Source organism: Malania oleifera, chromosome 1 (assembly GCF_029873635.1).
Source record: "Malania oleifera isolate guangnan ecotype guangnan chromosome 1, ASM2987363v1, whole genome shotgun sequence".
Lineage (NCBI taxonomy): Eukaryota > Viridiplantae > Streptophyta > Magnoliopsida > Santalales > Ximeniaceae > Malania > Malania oleifera.
In genome coordinates this window covers 93,121,854-93,137,632 of record NC_080417.1, presented here as the reverse complement: position 1 = coordinate 93,137,632, position 15,779 = coordinate 93,121,854, and the positions used below count along the sequence as shown (strand labels likewise).

The window sequence follows — 15,779 nt, the reverse complement described above, 5'->3', positions numbered from 1 at the left end:
AGGTTTACATCTTTCTCCAAATCTTAGGGAGGTTCCTAGGATTTTTAAAACCTCAGGAAGATCTGTGTCATTTGGCCAAACTTCAAGGGTGGTCTTTGACTTTTATCCTAGTTTTTATCACTCCCACGTTGGATCATGCTTTTTTTTTTTTAATCACTTCTAGTTTTTATCACTTCAAGGCTGGTTGTTGTTAATGGTATTAGAAGAGACGGATAGACCTAAATTAATTTTAAATGAGATAGTGAGAAAGGATTTAACAATCCTTAACTTAGTTGAAGAAAATGCCCTTGATCATGTAGGCGGAAAAGGTTTCATCAAGCCGACTCTATGTAGTGAGACTTAAGGCTGGTTGTTGTATTCTTTAATTGGATGGAAATTTTTTCTAAACTTCAATAATTTGGGAAAACGTAATCTTATAGACTTTCATGCATATCATTGTCTTTATTTTTGAGTCCCAAGGTTGTCATCAGCACATTAAGCATATGTATGATGTAAAAATCTTGTGAATTGCATGCTTTTGTGACTTGTAAGTTTGACAAATATTCTATTTATAGACAGCATACTGTTGAAAATTTGTTAAATTTTTTCCAAAATAATCAAAGGCATATACCATATTTTGAGAATGATTATAGTGTGCTGAATGTTAGAACATTTTTTAAAGAATGAGTGAAGTTCAAATGAATTTTGAACTTTATTGTTAAATTTATTTTTGCATATGTTAAGTGAAAATTCTATCAATCATGGATTTATTTGTATTATTTGATTATTATAGTTATTTTTGAGTTCTAAGGAAGCCATGTAAACCATGAACATCACATTCTATTTTTTCATAGAACTATATTTTGATATAGATTGTTTGTGGGATGCATGAATACATTACATTATTTAATGCTTATTATATAAAATTTTTGTGCACTCATAAAATTCGTTACTAGTTGGATTATTGTGAACTGTTTATTTAAACACTCAGGTTTGGAATATATCTTTATGGAAAATGTCCTATTTACAGGCGAAATGCTGTCAAAATTTTTCTAAACTGATAAAATTTTACTATTTAAAATTGTATTATTATTTTTAGTTATAACTAAATGTTCGATTATTTTGCTATCAAATCATTGATATTTATAGTACGTATAATGTTCAAAAATTATATATTAATTTTTTTTTTTGTAATTGTTAAGTTGTAGGGTTTGCGACTGTCACAATGTTAGCACGATGCCATGCACTATAGTCGGATGTAACTTTTGATTTTTTTTTTGTATTTTTTTGTTATTTAAATAGATTTAATTTCTGTATTTTAATTTGAATTTATATAATTTATTTGAATTTGAATTTGAATTTGATTTTAATTTTGATTTTTTTTGTATTTTTTTTCATTTAAACATATGAAATTTCTGTATTTTAATTGAATTTGTACAATGTATTTGTATTTGTAATTGAATTTGAATTAGAATTTTGAATAATTTATGATTTTTTTTTGTAATTATAGTTTAATCTTATGTATGCGTAAGTGTAATTACATTTTTTTTATAGGAATTAATGATTAAAAAAAGTTATTAATTTTTAATTATTAGGGACGGTTTTAAAATTATCCCTAATAATTGTCCATTTTTTAAGTATTAGTCAAGATTTTAAAACTGTTACTAAAGTTCAAGTATTAGTGACGTTTTAAAATTCGTTACTAATATAATTAGTGACGGTTTTGAAATTCGTCACTAATACCCTACTATTAGTGACGATTTTGAAATTCTTCACTAATACTTTACTATTCATGACGATTTTTAATCGAGCCAATGTAGAATTTATAGTGACGGTATTAGGATTTTAGTGATAGTTATAATCTGTCACTAATACTCTATTATTAGTAATGATTTTAAGATTAGCCACTAATAATAATTAGTAACCGCAGTTATGACAACTAATTCAAAATCGTTACTAATAGTTATAAATTCGTCACTAATATTATTAGAGACTAGTGAGTGTCTTAGAAAGTGACAAGTACCACTAGTGCTCTTTCTATCTATTTTACATCTGGCATAATTCGCATTTGAATAGCTTATCATTTCAAAATCAGTTTCCTTTTGATGTCACGGGCCTAGATCAAGGGTTCCTATCAAGTATCTTAGAATTCTTTTGACTACAACTTGATGAGATTTCTTAGGTGCTGATTGAAATCTAGTGCACATGCACATGCTAAACATGATATCAGGTTTACTAGATGTTAAATATAGTAAATTGCCTATCATTCTTCGATAATGTTTTGTGTCTATTGGTTTTCTCTTTTCACCTTTATCAAGGTTTGTTGAGGTGCTCATAGAGGTTCCTATGGATTTACTTTCTTCTATATCAAACTTTTTCAGCATATTTTTAATATATTTAGTTTGATTTATGAATGTTCTATTTTTGACTTGTTTGATTTGTAACTTTAGAAAATAATTTAACTCTCCCATCATACTCATTTCAAATTCTTTTTGCATACATGTCACAAAATCTTTACATAGTTCTTCATTTGTAGCACACATAGTTCTTCATTCGTAGCACCAAATATTATATCATCCACATAAATTTGAACTATTAACATATCTAGTGGTTACTCCTTTTGAAGGTTCTCCAATAATTTGATCTTGAGGATGGTTTCTTATATATTTCCATTCTTTTGGTAATTCTTGATTTTCTGTGGATTTTTCTTTTGAAGGTTCTTCATTGTTTTCTTCTTTTTCTTCTTTAATTTCAAGATTTTTCACCTTTTGTGAGATATCCTCATTTTCATCATTCTTAATTTTCATTTACAAAGGGATTTGATTCATAAAAAATTACATGCATTGATTCAACGATAGTAAGTGTTCTTTTATTATAAATCCTATAGACTATTTATAGAATATCCTAAGAAAATACCTTCATTTGATTTGACATCAAATTTCTTTAAGTCATCTTTGTTATTTAGAACAAAACATTTACACTCAAATACATGGAAGTAAGTTATGTTAGACCTTCTCCCTTTCCATAATTCATAAGGTGTATTGTTTAGACTTGATCTAATGGATACCCTATTTATTACATAACAAGCTGTATTTACAACTTCAGTCCAAAAATACTTAGGTAAATTATTTTTATTTAATATAATTCTAGCAATTTTTTGAAGGGTTCTATTTTTTCTTTCAACAACTCCATTTTGTTGTGGAGTTTTAGATGTTGAGAAATTATGGTTTATATCATGATCATTACAAAATTTTTCGACATCATTATTTTTGAATTCTCTACCTTGATTACTCTTAAAGTTAGTGATATTATAACCTTTCTCATTTTGAAGTTTATTGCATAGAGCTATTAACATATCACAAGCTTAAATTTTGTTGGCTAAAAACAATACCCATGTATATTTAGAATAGTCAGCAATAATCACAAAAGCATATTGTTTTCCACCTAAACTTTAAGTTCTAGTAGGTCCAAACAAGTTTAAGTGCATGAGTTCTAAGGTTCTACTAGTTGATATGTGTTTTTTCTTTTTAAAACTTGTCTTGATTTGTTTTCCTAGTTGGCAGACATCACAAATTTTATCTTTGATAAACTTATTATTTGGTCAGCCTTTCACTAAATTTTTCTTTGATAGTTTAGATAGAATGTCCATGTTAGCATGTCCTAATCTTCTATGCCAAAGCCATCTATTTTCATTAGGGTAGCAAAACAAGTTACATCTTGAGATATTAGATTATCAAGATTTATGCAATACACATTGTTTGTTCTATGTGCTGTGAATAGAATTTCATTATTCTTAGGGTTTTGTATTATGTAATTTTTTTCTTAAAGATAATTTCAAATTCTTTATCACTAAGTTGACTAATACTTAAGAGATTATGTTTTAGACTATCTACTAACAACACATCATCAATAGTTAAAGAAGTTTCTTTACCTATTTTACCAATTCCAACAATTTTAACTTTGGCATTGTCACCGAAGATTATGTATCCCTCATCTTTTTGAGTTAATGTGGTGAACTTGGTTCTATCTTTGGTCATGTGTTTTGAACACCCGCTGTCTAAGTACCACTTTTCCTTTGATGGTGTTGTCTTAAAGCATACCTACGATGAAGGATTTAAGATGTTACTTTTGGAATCCAAACTTAATTTTATTTAAATCATATCTAGTTCCATTGTTTTCTTTCCATTCATTTTTAACGTTAACGTACTTCTTTTTAAGAGGTCAGTTAAACATGATATATCCTTTGTTCTTGCACATGTAGCAAGTGGTATGTTCATGTACGTTAGTTAAGGAAGTACTAGCATAGTGTGTAGCTTCTTTCACAAAGTACCCCATGAACAACTTCTTTCTTTTGTTTGTTATTCCATTATAACCGATTCTTTCTTTATTTCAATGCATTCTTTGTTGTCCAATCATTTTTTTAAAATTTTCTTTTCCTTTCGTGAAGTTATAGATAATTTTCTCTTTATCCTCAAGTGTCTTCTTAAGATCAATTATTTCTAAATTCTTCTTACTTTGATCATCTACTTGTATTTTTACTATTTCTTGTGACATATAATTTATTTTCTCTTTTAGATTTTTAATTTGTGATTCTTTCTCTTTTTCAATAGATTTAGAGGATTCATGTTGTTTCATTAGATTTTCATTTTGTTCTTTCAAAGTTATTTTTCTTTTAGAAACTTTGATAAATCGTTTATGTAGAATAAACAACTTGGTTTGAAGTTCTTTGTAGGAAGACTTGCTATCACAAGATTCATTACACGATTCACTACTAGATTCTTTCAATGAGTCATAAGAATTTACCTCTTCATCATGTGCCATGAAGCACATGTTAGCCATCTCTTATCCACTTGACTCGTTTTATGTTTCATTTGAACTTGTGTCATCTCATGTTGTCTTCATGACTGTTTTCTTTTTTTTTTTTCTCCTTGAGTTGAGGGCAATTTGGCCTGATATGACCTGATTTTTGCAATGATAACACATAGGTGGGTTTTTTTTTTTTTAATTTTTGTTCTCTTTCCTACTTGTTTCCCATTTTTCAAATTTCGTTGTACTAAATTTTGTAGGGAACTTATTTGTTTCCTCTATAGAACTTTTCAAGTCTTTTAGTAATGAATGCTAATTTGTCTTGGTCTAAGTCACTTGATTCACTATCATCATTACTTAAGCTTACGTTAACAACTTTTAAAGTAATAGATTTACTGTGCTTAGGTTTATGATTTCTTTCTTTCAAGGTCATTTCATAAGTAAGCGGTGAACCTATAAGTTCATCTAGTGATGTGGTTTTAAGGTTCTTACCTTCCGTTATTGTTGTGACCTTTGGTTCCCATATGGGTGGAAGAGCCTTAAGTATTTTTTGAATCATCGCATAGATAGTGTAGGTTTTTCCTAAGGCATTGAGAGAATTGATTATATGAGTGAACCTTATATACATACTAATAATAGATTCATCTAAGTTCATTTTGAAAGCTTTATATTCACTAGTTAGCATATCAATCCTATTGTCTCTAATATCGACTGTTCCTTCATAGGTTACCTTTAGCTTATCTCAAAATTCTTTGGCTATTTTGCAGGCAATGACTGTAAAAGCCCCAAAAACAGAGATATAAAAAAATTAGTGGATTAATTTCCAAAAAAAATAAAAAAATAAAAAAAATAAATTTTTAATTAATTAACTAATTAATTAATCGGATTTAAAAGAAAAAGAAAAAAAAATTAATTAAAATTTATTTTTATTTTTATTAATAAAATATATTATTATTATATTAATTAAATATATTATTATTATTATTATTATTATTATTATTATTATTATTATTATTATTATTACCCTCTTGAAACTTGTTGAAGCTTCAGGAGATTCAAAGTTATGTATATATATTATTATTATTATTATTATTATTATTCTTTCTTCTTCTTCTTCTTTTCTCTTCTTTTTATTTCTTCTCTGCAACTCACTGCAATCTCTCTCTCTCCTCACGTTCTTTCTCCCTCTCCTAGATTTCGTGATGGATTTTCGCCCGATCGAAAATCCGAAGATACCACTGGACTCCATTCACTGCTGCCGTCATTTCTACCGAAGCGGATCGGTAGTAGGAGCGGCGTAGGTATATTCCCTGGGGTAAGCCATTTTTCCCTTTTTTCTTTAATTTCTTACAAAATATAAGCCTAATTGACGAATGGACACCACCACGAGAATTTAGAGATGATTCTCTACAAGTCTAGTGGGACGGAATTCTCGTGGGGTGTCGGGTTAAAATCCCAAATTTGGGGTGCGGCGATTATTAAGGGGCTTATTTTTAATTAATTAACATTAATTTAGAAATGCTAAAACATTTAACATCTGAGACTGAAGTAAGATTTCTGAAATTTAGGGCTCAGGTGAGCGCCGCGGAATTTTGAGACCCACAGGTAAAATTTAGAAAATTAAGTAGGGATATTAAATAATAGTTTAAATATTAATTTGAGGTATATAGAGTCTAAGGAAGGTTAGATGAGTATTATTTTGGAGAAATAGATTAATTAATCTGGGGAAAAAATGTAAATTTCAAGAGTTGAATTTTGGGTGCTAAGGGCATAGGATTTGGGTCCTAAGGAATTTCTCAATAGTCAGGTAAGGGAATAAATTAAAGCAGTAATTTTTCATATTAATTATTATTGATTATGTGTAAATTTATTTTCAGAAAAGCATGTTATATTGTGTATTACGAATAAAATATACGATTGGGAAAATACTGCTATGATGATTAAAATGTATATGTATGTATGAGATGTAAGTAATTCACGATTTTAAAATATGAAGTATGACTTTTAACAGCATATGTGTGGTATGAATATTATTTTATGTGAAATGTATTATGATGTGAAAGATTTTACGAACAAAACATGATTTCAAGTCTTATGAAAATATGAGTTATGTTGTGATGGTTTTGACGATTGTGTGATAAATGATATATTTTCAGAATATATATGCCTGAAACAATTTTGGCGCGAAACGATATATTTATGTTATCGGCACGAGACCGTATTTATATTATCGGCACGAGGCCGTATTTATGTTATTGGCGCAAGGCCACGTATTTATGTTTTCGGCACGAGGCCGTAATTACTATATTTTCGGCACGAGGCCGTAATGATGTTATATATATGATCATGTATTATATGTTATCACCACCAGGATGTTAGTTTAGTTCAGTTCAGGGGTTCGGTACCGTAGTTATATGTGTAGATCAGATATCTACGTCAGATTAGTGCTAACCATCCCATGAGGGGATGAGAGATGGATAGTCTATGTGGCTTTCAGTAGAGTGTGGACGTCCACTTGGCAGTCCGGACCAGGGTGTGGCGGGCTTATCGTACTTACAGACATAGTTGATTCGGCAGTGGTCGATCATCTATTGTCGGGTCCCGCCTTCGGGTTGCACAACCTATCATGGGGGGTAATATATGACACAAGTTAGCTAGTCATCTTGGGTTTGTTTCAGTACTACAGTTATAACAGATGATTTTATGTATGTTATGATTTATTAACAGATGTGAAAATATATATTTACCTAGTACGATATGATGATGTTTATAGAATTATGAAATGTACTGTATACGTACAAATGCATTAAATATTCATGTTGCCACACAGCTGTATTTAGTTTATTTTCCCTTACTGAGAAGTGTCTCATCCCCAAACTTAATTAATTTTTCAGGAGCTCCTGAGAGACTGGCGGGTTAGGGCTGCCGTTGAGCTAGTGAGATTACCCTGTGAGAAGGGTAAGATTTTATAGTAGCGTCAGAGTTATTTTGTGTTTGACCTTAGAGATATTTGGATGTATGTGAGGATGTATAGAATGCTCTGGTATTATATTTTATGATTGGATGTTTGAGATTTTATGTTTACTGCTACTAGGTTTTCCGCTATGTTTGACAGGTGTCCCCGCTACCCACGGGTTCGGGTTGACCATTTTATTTATTATGTGATATTTTATGTTAAGAAATTGAGGGACGTTACAATGACTCTATTAAATTCATTAATGTCTAGAGCATAATACAAATCATTGATAGCATTTGAATTAACTTACAACATTTTGTGATCTAAATCAGTCATGTCTTTTTTCTCCTTAGGGACTTGTTTTCCATCTACTAGTTTGAGGGGAATTAAGTCACCATCTGTGACAACCTCCCAAACTTTCTAATCCATAGTTTGAAGATATATTCTCATACGCTGTTTCCAAAAAGTATAGTTCAGTCCACAAAAAGTTTGTGGTCAGGTTAAGGATTGACCCTCTCCGAAGGGAGCTATTCCTATGTGTGCCATTTTGATCTTAATATAACTTCTTGTTAAGATTTTCTATAACTAGTCTCTGATACTAATTGAAATTAAAATACTGTTCTCAAGAGAGGGGGGGGGGGTTGAATTGGGTTAATTTAAAATTTAAATTCTATTTAACTTCTTACTTGTTTTAGTGCAACAACAAGAACGTAAATAAATCAACACACCCCAAAGTACTGAAATTGAAACAATCTAATCAACCACAATATTAAAATCAATCAATCAATAAAGAACTTGATGCTTTCAACTTTTGGTAGCAGCCCTGTATTTATATGCAAGCCCTGATTTGATTTTGTTTTGTAATGCACTCTCTTAACCAAGATTTTCACAAATTAACCAACGTATTCTCTTGTGGATTTTCGCAAAAAGTTAATTAAAAACGTACTTTCTAAAATTAAGAGTCTTCTTTGAATTTTTACTTAAGCCCTACAATCAACAATATGCATTCAACAAATAAAAAATATCATGCAGAAAGTAAAGGGTAAATTCGAGAGAAGAACACCAAGTTTTTACGAGGTTCGGCTTATCCCCAACCTATGTCCTTACCATTGGCAAACTAACAAAGGATTTCACTATATTAGTTCCTTTGTCGGGCGAAACAAGACCATTACAACCACTCCTTAATTAGGCTAGAGTTTGCCTTTCCAAACGATATTCCCTTGTTCGGTCCAATGATCCACGCACTTGAATCGTCAATGAATTTACAAAATAGGATTTGAAACAAAGTGTATAAGAGATGCTCTCGAAAGAGCTGGTGAGTACAAATTTAGAGTTATATACTTCAAAGCAAATCAAATATGAAATTTAGATTGAAGCCTCAAGAGTATATCACCGTATGATCCTTTCAATGGATGAAAGAATTTAGAATTGTAGCACAATACTAGAGATTGAAAGTTAGCAAAGCCTCAGAAATTTCGTGCAAGTTGAGAGTGAGAGAGCCCTTGGGAGTTTGAAAGCAATTGAGAGAGTATGAGAGCTGTGTTTGATTCTTGGTAATTGAATTAATTAATCTTGGGTGTATTTATAGAGTTAGAAAAGTATTTAACTTGATTCCCAAATTTACTTGGAGTAGTGTTCAAGTTTTGAACAAGTTTGAGTCCCAAGTAATTGATTTTTCAAAAATATGTTCTTTATAAATTTTAAAATCTGCCACGTGGCAGGAGCCTGAGGGCTTTTAGTCAGGCGCTTTTCAATAAATTACATTGATAAATTATACAGACAGTAGGGTGGCAGTCGCCTGCCACCTTAAGGTTAGGCACCTATCATTGAATTTCTCAGTTTTAATAAACAGGAAGAAGGGTGAGAACAACCTGATAAAACCTGGATAGGCTTCTTAAAAAACCTTGTCAGTCGCCTGTCAAGGTCCAGATAGTAGCCTGACGACCTTCTGTTTGTACATTTTAAAAGCCTTTAAAGTGTTAGCCTATTGATCATGTGCAGTCAGGCTCCTATCAAGTAGAAAAACTTGTTTTTAAAGTATTTTTGTATTCTCTCTCTTTGCTTCTTAATTCTTGGAATATGAATTTATTCTCTTTGAAAAATATGTTCCATGTTTTAAAATTAAGGTCTGTGAGTCCCTTTTTCTTAATGAGCTTTAAAATGAAATTTCATACTCGAAATATACTTGAAGTACTTACAAACATGTCCTATTAGACTCTCTTCATTTCTTGAGCTCTCTTTGAAAATTTTCATCAAGTTGTTGCTTTGAGTTCCTGAATTTTTAATATTGATCACTTGAGTTGATATGAGCTTTTAATGTTCTTGAGATCTTTGAGTCTTTCCTTGTTGGTCTCTTGAGCTTTCTGAATTGATCACTTGAGTTCATGAAGTATGCTTTTGTTTCAATATTTGACATATCATAACTTTGAAGAACATTAGATAACTTTACTTTGTTATCATCAAAATCAAGAGTCATAAGCCTTAGTTATTCCAACACATCATTATATAACTATTAAGAACAGCATTTTTATAGGAAGTTATCCAACAATTACACTTCAGAGTTAATATAATCATATAAATTCAAGTATAAATAGGCAAAAACATAAGGCATGTGTGAAGTGCATGACTTGTTACACTAAGTATATCCATGGACACCTACAGAACGGTCGTCTTCGCTTAACCTCACTAGTATATTCTCGAAAATACTCAAGAAGATAGGTTCACTTATCATATGTGAGGAGTGTCATGATCAAACATCCCACATATTTTAAGGAATAGATGCTAAAGATATGAAGTTGATTAGTCAGAAGGGAATCCAACCTACACATGAGGTGTCAGGTCCTTCACTGTAGTGTCTTTTCATCTACTCGCCATATCCAACTAAGACAACTCTAGATCAACTTAATCACAGACCAGGCAAAACTACAACAAATGCATTGGTCAACCGAAGACTTTTCATACGTGCAGAAGTGTGGTGTTGCGTCCGTAGCTTGACTCTTTTACTATTTTTCATTTCATTCTTTCGCATATGTTTCTCTTTTTCTTTCTTCTACACATTCTTTTCTTTTTCTTTCTTTACATGGTCAGTTAGGACAATCATTACAACTCTTTGTGCCTTCATACCACCAACGAGAATTAAACTCGAACAAGAGTCCATGAATTAAGTTTATCTCTAGGGGCGGCTTAGTCTTCATATCTTGAGCAAGTTACAAGATTTAGGTTTCTATCTCCCCACTAGATATCACCTCTAAGTTAGCAAGTAAAAAATAGAGACTATTATACAAAGAGTATTCAGAAAAAGGAAAGTTGAGTTTCAAAAATTCAGAGTTTGACATCAACAACTCACAAAATGAACGAACGACTCAACAGTACCTCACATGGTGTCATAGTCGCCACGGATGTTCTCTCAGTGCGCTCAAGCAACCCTAAGTGTTACGAATCTCGTGTAAGTGCGTTTTCAGCCTCATGAGATACCATATAAATACACAAGTTTATATAGGCAGATTAACACAAATTAACCACTAGTCAACCTACGCAGTGAACATAACAAGGTCATTTTAGTAATTGGCTTAACATGTAACTTCTATGTTATATACTAGTATGTGAAGGGTGTATAGCAGTGTTAATCATGGTATAATCAATAGTGTTCACTTTAAAATTTAACTTTTTGTGCTATAAGCTGCCATGTAATGTTTGCCTACCCTCTACCCCCAACTTAGAACTTTAGTGTCCTCACTGAAGTGTGGAAAGAAAGAACCTAGGATACAGTGAGGATAACACTACACGGGGCAAATAATATCAATTAGTCATTGCACTAAATTCATATAATTTGGAAATAGCATGCATGCAATAATGCACTATAGCACAAAAGACATCTATACATCCAAAAACACCATGTTTTTCATCGATTACACAAAAGCAGTATAATGTACATATCTTCAAAGTAAGCACGGGGGCTGCCAACAAAAATAAGGTGTAGTGAAAGAAAAGAAAATAAACATAAGGAAAATTGTGTTGTAGAAGCACAATATATGAACAGAGTAGCTAATGGGTCTTCCTAGCTTCCTTTAAAATCTGAATCTGAATAAGAGATATGGAGCGGATTTGTAGAGGAATTGCTGGGGCCGTCATTAGTCGCCATAGAAGTGATTATCTTTTGGAGTGCTTCTACCAATGCATCCCATATTACCAGGCCCAAGGTTGTAGGTGGTACACAGGTAGGCATCGGTGGAACTGCATGCGGCACTTGTGGAGTTTGCATCCTTTGTGCTGAGTGGGAGTTCGAGAGGATTGGCCTAGCTCCGTTTTAATCTTCCTTGAGTGTAGCTTTATGGTCACTAGGTGTGTAGATAAAAGAAGGATAAAGATGATGAAGAAGCACAGAGTCATGGGGAGCTAAGGAGCGAAACCCTAGATTAGGGAGAAGATATCCGATCATAAGGGGGTTCACCGAAGCTACTCACGACAGCTGAATGGTTGTTGGACGTTTAGAGATGGGGCTCGAGCTCTAGCAACTAGGGCTAGGAGAAGGGTGACGAGGTTTCGACCAAGAAGCAGCAATAACGAGAGTTAAAGAATCGGGTGTCAAATCGAATATTAAATGAGTTTTGACCTTCCCGATCAGGTCACACCAGCTATTGTGTTGGGCGTGCTTGGTCGCACCCATTAATTTAAATATTAATGCATCAACCTCGACCAAGTCGCGTATCAGCTCAGCGCTAGTCGCAAACATGGTTGAGCGTCTTGATATTTTCAAATATAAGCAAAATTCAGGGATTGGACCATTTCACCCATGTGCGTGCTGGTTGCCCCTTTAGATTCACTCCCAACTTTTTCAAAAGCTCACTCCAAAGACTCTAAATCCTAATTACCCTACAATGTACAATCGAAGGACTAAAAAAGAAAATAAAAATTCTCAAGTTGCCTCTCGGAAGCGCTAAGTTTACCATCTTCAGCCAGACGCATTAGTGCTCATGTCGAACTTAACCTAGGTCGAAGTTAAAATTGTCCTCCCCTCTTTCCTTGGCGTCCCCTTTCTTGCTTACCCCTGACTTTTCCTCTGTTGACTGTGGTGTATTCCCAAGCGAGGGGGGGGGTGAATTGGAAATTTAAACTTTCTTCCTAGGTTAAACCAGATAACAATATAACACAACCTATGGTCTTTCTAATCATACACCAATTGCACAGATGATGATATGCATAAATTAAATCATACGCACCATTCACTATATATTTAATATAACATTCATGTGAAGTAAATAAATTGCAGAAATATAAATAGTGCACGCATGATATGATATCGAGGTTTGACTAATACTTCTTACATCCCCGCCTTGGCTTACTAGTACAAGGATTCCACTATAAGCCCACTTCACGAGTGGAGCGACACCGTTTACAACCAGGGCAATTAACGTGGCTGACCTTAACCTACAAACACAACTTACTAAGATTGTGCACTTAGCTTTCCTAACCGCGTTTAAACCAATCTAACACTATTCAACAAGGTTAGTCTCTCTCTTCAGATTAGAATACAACAAATATAATTTTTGTGTACACGGAAATGTGCTTCACAACAAGCAGGTATGTATTACAATATAACACAGTATAATCAATGCACACCAATAATGTAAGAACTATAAGCTCAATGGTGTATATGTGTAATCAACATTTAAAGTAATGATTATCTCAAATTTAAGTACAAGAATGTTTCTACAAGCTAATTTTTGAAACTATAAACCAAAGTATATCTCAATCACAAATTAGGGTTTTAAAGATTTCCAACAATAGTAATCAAAATGCCTCTAAAAATATTTTCTCAAGATTCTAGCACAGAGATATTTGAAATATAAGCTTGTCAAAAATAATTTTATTACAATCAAAATACAAGCCTCGAAATCTTGTAATGTAAATGCCAAGACTAACAAGTTTCAAAGTTTTTCCTACACAATGAAGTTATTAAATAAACTGGGGGGAAAAACTAAAAGTTAAAACTCTCAATAAAAATCAATCAAGCAATAAATCAAAGAGATTGTTGACTTTTTGAGTCCTATCTCGTTTTGATAATGAGAAATACAAAAATATTTAATGTTTGCCGAGTTTGTGTGCAGGATCAGCCTTGCACGTTTTGGAAAAATCATATGGTGTTACATGGAGACCTGAAGGGAAAAGAAGACTCAAAGTGTTTAATTTATTTGTATTATATTTCATTTCGGGTCTGTAATATTAATTATCTATTGGTTTGTAATAATTAATGCGTGTAATGCATGGTAGGAACTTATAAGATCAATATCGTAGATGGACCGATGCTAGATTTTTAGGGTTTAAGCTCAAAAGACCTATATTGACCTTAAGACTCCCTATACTTCATAAAAATATGTCCTATTGTTTTAAAATTAATCATCATATATATAGGGACATTCTCATAAGAAGAAAAGGATCGAAATGCCTAAATTGGTATGTTCGATCAACATTTTAACCCTTTGGTCGACCAACCAGGAATGTACTCCAACGTCTTGGTCGACTGAACCTCCCTGGGTTCAACAAGTTGACTCTTCAGTCGATTGACTAGAAATAAGCTGCAATACTCTGGTCGATCGAACCACCTCGGGGGAAGTTCCAACGTCCTAGTCGACCGAACCTTCATGTTCAAAAGACCTTGGTCGGCCAAACCTCGGAGATCAGAAATCCCCTCAAGTGTGGTTAACCGAACTCGTAGTTCAAATTCTCCCTAGTCGATCGATTTGGGCACCACAGTCGACCGAACCATCAAGATGGTCGACCGACCCTCTCGGGTTGCCCAATTTTTACAGAGAGTTAATTAGGTTAATTTTAATTAAACACAATTAATCTTTTTCTAAAATACCCAGCGTGTTACCAACAACTATAATTTTTCCCAATTTTATATATAGCCTCTCATTTGCAAAATTAGCACAAGATTAGGGTTTTGAGATTAGCTAAATTTCTATGAAAATCTTTTTGGTCAAAATCATTTATACTTTCGTATTTTTCATACTCATTGCTAAAATCTCCTCTCCTATACTCATCTAGCCATTTATTTTGAGTGATTGTTTTTACATAATCTTTATACAAGCTCAAACTTTCTCTCATTTATATTTGCTTGTGTATTAATTTTTAAAGAATTGCTTAAGATTTTTCTCATAATCTTTCACTCATAAATATTTGATTGGGAAAAATCCTTGCTTGGCTTAAGATCTTGCGTCCTCATTGCAGGATTCATAATTTTGATTTGTGCTTTGATGAAAATATCTTTAGCAAGCTTAAAATCTTATTATCTACTGTGCTTTATATTTGAAAAATATTTTTGTGATATTTATTTAGGGTTGTAAAGGCGGTTTGATTATTTATACAGGAAGCATATTAACTTAAGATCAAAAGTCTCACTCTCACACACACACATCAATATATCCTGTGTTTAGAGTTAACACAGTGGTTAATAAAATCTTGCTTAAGTTGAATATCTTATCCTACGTGAGTGCATTATTCAGTTGAGTTTATTAGTATATAACTGCTTAGTGTAAGAAACATTTTATGTGTATGCAAATTATTGGTTAAATTTGTTATATTCTAGGCACGGGCCTAAAGAGGGAGACTAGTTCTGTTGAATAGTCACAGATTGGCTTAGACTCAGTTAGGAAAGTTAGGTGCACCATCCTAGTAAGATGTGGTTAGGTTGAGGTCAGCCCCGCTAATTGACCTAGTTGTAAACAGTGCCATTTGACCCATTAAGTGAGTATTAGTGGAATCCTCGGGCTTGTGAGTTAGAGGCGGAGACATAAGCACAGTTGGTCGAACCTCGATAACATATCATGTGTGCACTTTACTTTTTCAAAATTTATTTTCTACACGTGCATGCTATTTTTTAAATGTTGCGCATGATTTAATTTTCACATATTATCTGTGCATTTGAGTTTATGTGTACATAAAAAGACCCTCAGTTGTGAAATGCTGCCGTTGGATTAACTAAACCTAGGACAAAATTTTAAATACCCAATTCACCCCCCTCCCGGGAATAAACCAA

General features: G+C 32.6%; 1 protein-coding gene across 1 annotated transcript in view; it reads left to right on the top strand.

Annotated features, from left to right (window-relative positions):
- LOC131147560 (uncharacterized) overlaps positions 1–7,996 on the top strand; it is a 40,583-nt gene extending 32,587 nt beyond the window's left edge. The window contains exon 6 of the mRNA XM_058097062.1: positions 7,680–7,996. The gene's annotated coding sequence lies outside the window, so the exon portion shown is untranslated. The remainder of the gene's footprint in view (positions 1–7,679) is intronic.
- Positions 7,997–15,779: the final 7,783 nt, after the last annotated feature.